The following is a 4616-nucleotide window of genomic DNA, read 5'->3' as shown; positions in this document are numbered from 1 at the left end:
TTTTGATACAAGGTCTCCTGCTGCTGCCCAGGCTGGAGTGCAGTGGCGTGACCTTGGTTCCCTGCAACCTCTGCCTCCTGGGTTCAAAGGAAGCACCATATTTTCTTTATCCATTTGTCTGTTGATTGACATTTAGGTTGCTTCCAAATCTTGGTTATTGTGAACAGTGCTCTAACATACACGAGAGTGTAGATATCTCTTCAATATACTGATTTTCTTTCTTTTTGGTATATACCCAGCAGTAAGATTGCTGGATCGCATGGTAGCTCAATTTTTAGCTTTTGAGGAATCTCCAAACTGTTCTCCATTCTGTCCCATTGCTCCATGTGTGTATTTTTATGCAAATACTATGCTGTTTTGGCTACTATAACTCTGTAGTATAATATGAAGTCAGGTAATGTGATTCCTCCAGTTTTGTTCTTTTGGCTCAGGATAGCTTTGACTATTCTGAGTCTTTTGTGGTTCCACATAAATTTAAGGTTTGTTATTTCTATTTCTGTGGAGAATGTCATTGGTACTTTGACAGAGATTTGCATTGAATCTGTAGATTGCTTGGATAGTATGGACACTTTAACAATATTGATTCTTCCAATTTATGAATGTGGAATATCTTTCCATTTTTTGTGCCACTTCAATTTCTTTCATCAGTGTTTTATACTTTTCATTAAACAAATCTTTCACTTCTTCAGTTAATTCCTAGGTATTTTATTTTCATTTTTTTTTAATTTTTATTTATTTTTTGTCTTTTTTTTAAATTGCATTTTAGGTTTTGGGGTACATGTGAAGAACATGCAAGATTGTTGCATAGGTACACACATGGCAGTGTGATTTGCTGCCTTCCTCCCCATCACCTGTATCTGGCATTTCTCCCCATGCTCTCTCTCCCCAACTCCCCACCCCCCAGCTGTCCCTCCCCTATATCACCCCCGACAGACCCCAGTGTGTGATGTTCCCCTCCCTGTGTCCATGTCTCGTTGTTCAACGCCCGCCTATGAGTAAGAACATGCAGTGTTTGATTTTCTGTTCTTGTGTCAGTTTGCTGAGAGCAATGGTTTCCAAGTTCATCCATGTTCCTACAAACTTTGATTAGGTATTTTATTTTATATGTAGCTATTGTAAATGAGATTGCTTTTTTGACTTGTTTTCCAGATTGTTCACTGTTGGTTCATGGACATGAAACTAATTTTTGTATGTTGATTTTGTATCCTGAAAATTTACTGAATTTATCAGTCCTACTATTTTTCTTGTAGAGTCTTTAGGTTTTTCCAAATATAAGATCATATCATCTGAAAACAAGGATAATTTGACTTCTTCCTTTCCAAATCAGATGGCTTTTATTTATTTCTTGTCTAATTGTTGTAGCTAATACTTCCAGTAATAAGATGAATAACAGTGGTGACAGTGGGCATACTTTTCATGTTCCAGATCTTAGGGGAAAGGCTTTCAGCTTCCCTCCATTCGATATGATACTAGCTGCACGTCTTTTATATATGGCTTTTATTATGTTGAGGTATGTTCCCTCTGTACCCAAGTTTTGATGGTTTTTATCTTGTGTTTTATTCTGTTGATAGGATGTATCGCATTGAATTGATTTCCACATGTTGAACTATCCTTACATCTCTTGAGTAAATCCACGTAGTCATGATAAATGATATTCCTAATGTTGTATTTGACCGGAGCATAGAAAGTTACCACAAGACAAAAGTATGCCAGATTGCAATGTCATTTATTATGCCGGCGACCACAGAGGACTCACGTCTCTCCAACCTGTGGTGGCAACAGGAGGGTGCCACGATTTTTTATACCTGAAAAACCACCTTGGGAGTGGGGGTGAGGGGCGGGGATGGGGATGAAAAGGTTTCAGACATTTCAAGGGCTAGGGGATTCTGTGATTCACCTCCTGGGTGGAGACAAGGGCGGGGGTCTCCGGACATTCCAAGGGCTAGGGGACTTTTGTCATTCTGTTTGTTACCTCAGTGGTTTACAGAAGTCAAGATATACATTTGTTTACACATCGTCTGGGTGGTGATAGAAGTCACAGATTTTAGCAGTTACTGATAAGAAAAGGTAAGCAGCTTTACATAGTTTTGAAGAACAAACTAGCAGTTCTATTTACAGAGGCCAAGGACAGCAGTTATTGTGAGGAGAATGGGGCAGCCATTTCAACTTATCTAAAAACAGTTTTGCATTTTATAAAATAGTTTTGCTCCGGTTCTGGCTCTAGGCCAGCACAATATCACACTAATGTATTGTGAATTACATTTTTTAGTATTTTGTTGAGGATTTTTTCATCAATGTTAATCAGTGATATTAGCCTGTCATTTTCCTTTTTTGATATGTCTTTGTCTGATTTTTGTATCAGGATAATGTTGGCCTCATAGAATAAGTTTGGAAGTATTCCCTTCTCTATTTTTTTGAAATCACTTGGGTAAGATTGGTATTAGTTCTTCATTAACTATTTGGTAGAATTCAGCAGTGAAGCAATCAGGCTTTGGTTTGCTGGGTGACTTTTCATTCCAGCTTCAATTTCATTACTTGTTATTTGTATATTTGAGTTTTGGATTTCATCATGGTTTAATCTTGGTAGGTTATATGTATTTATGAATTTGTGCATTTATTTTAGATGTTCTAATTTATTGGCATTTAGTTGCTCATAGTAGCCACTAAGGATCATTTAAGTTTCTGTGGTATTAGTTGCAATATCTCTTTATTCATCTCTGATTTTGTTTATTTGAGTCTTCTCCCTTTTTTCTTCTTTAGTATGGCTAAAGGCTTCTCAATTTTTAAAAATCTTTTCCAAAAACCAACTCTTTGTTTTGGTAATGTTTTGCATTGTTCTCATTATTCCAAATTCATTCATTTCTGTCTGATCTTTATTATTTCTTTTCTTCTACTAGCGTTAGATTCAGTTTGCTGTTGCTTTTCTAGTTCCTTAAGGTTTATTGTTAGGTTATTTGTTTGAAGTTTTTCTTTCTTTTTTGATGTGGGAACTTATAACTATAAAGTGCTTTCACTATATTCAATAGGATTTGATATGTTATGTTTCCATTATCATTTATTTTAAGAAGTTCTTCCATTTCCTTCTTAATTTCTTCCTTGACCCACTGGCTGTTAAGGAACATATTGTTTAATTTCCATATATTTGTATTGTTTCCAAGATTCCTCTTGCTGATTTTTACTTTCATTTTATTGTGGTTGGAGAAGATGCTTGATATTATTTCAATTTTTTTTTAATGTATTAAGATTTGTTTTGTGACCTAACATTTGGGCTATCCTCAAGAATGATCCATGTGCTGAGGAGACTATTGTGTATTCTGCACCCGTTACATGAAATTATCTGTAAATATCTATTAGGTCCATTTGATCTATAGCACAGATTAATTCTGATGTTTCTTTGCTGATTTTCTGTCTGGGAGATCTGTCCAATCTGGAAAATGAGAACTTGAAGTTTCCAACTATTATTGTATTGGAGTCTATGTCTCTCTTTTGTTCTAATAATATTTGCTTTATATATCTGAGTACTTTGGTATTGGGTGCATATATGTTACAATTCTTATATTCTCTTGCTGAATTTACCCCTTTGCCTTTACATTATCACCTTTTTTGTGTATCTTCTTACAGTTTTTGTCTTGAAATCTATTTTATCTGATATAAGCATAGTGACTCCAGTTCTTTTTTGGTTTCCATTGTATGGAATATTTTTTTCCATCCCTTATTTTCAATCTATGTGTAACTTTATAGGTGAATTGTGTTTCCTGTTGGTAACAGAACAGTTGTTCTTGTTTTTTTCATCCATTAAGCCACTCTATGTCTTTTGTTTGGAAAGTTTAATCCATTTACATTCAATGTTATTATTGATAAGTGAGAACTTACTTCTGTCTTTTTGTTGTTTGTTTTCTGGTGTGTTTGTGGTCTTCATATCCTTATTACCTTCCTTCCTGTTATCCCTTTAGGCAATGTGATTGATTTTCTCTGGTAATGTAATTTAATTTCTTGCTTTTTATTTTCTGTGATTTAAAGCTTGCAAATACTTATCACATAAGTATCTAACCCATTATTTTAAACTGATGACAACACTGATTCATAAACAAAAAACAAATATGCAGAAAAACTACCAAAAACTCTACCATTTAAATTTGCTCCCCTGCTTTTTAACTTTCCGTTGTTTCTCTTTATATCTTATTATATTATCTATATCTTAAAAAGTTGTAAATATTATTTTTGAATAGTTCATCATTTAGTTTTTCTATTTAAGATGTGAGTAGTTTACATGCCACAGATAGTGTGATATGTATTCTGTGTTTTCTGTGTACTTGCTATGACTAATGAGTTTTATACCTTCAAATGATTTCCTCTTGCTTAACTCCTTTTTCTTTCCTGAATTCCTGACCTTAGGTGATCCACCCACCTCAGTTTCCCAAAGTGTAGGGATTACAGCCATGAGCCACCCACACCAACCAATTCCTTGTTCTTTCTAATTGAAAAACTTTCTTCTTCATTTCTAATAGGACAGGCCTGGAGTTGATGAATTCTCTCAGTTTTTGCTTATCTGGAAAAGTCTTTATTTCTCCTTAATGCCTGAAGCATATTTTCACCAGATATACTCTTCTAGTGTA

This window comes from Cebus imitator, unplaced genomic scaffold (assembly GCF_001604975.1).
Source record: "Cebus imitator isolate Cc_AM_T3 unplaced genomic scaffold, Cebus_imitator-1.0 Scaffold362, whole genome shotgun sequence".
In the NCBI taxonomy this organism is placed as follows: domain Eukaryota; kingdom Metazoa; phylum Chordata; class Mammalia; order Primates; family Cebidae; genus Cebus; species Cebus imitator.
This window is presented reverse-complemented; position numbering follows the sequence as displayed.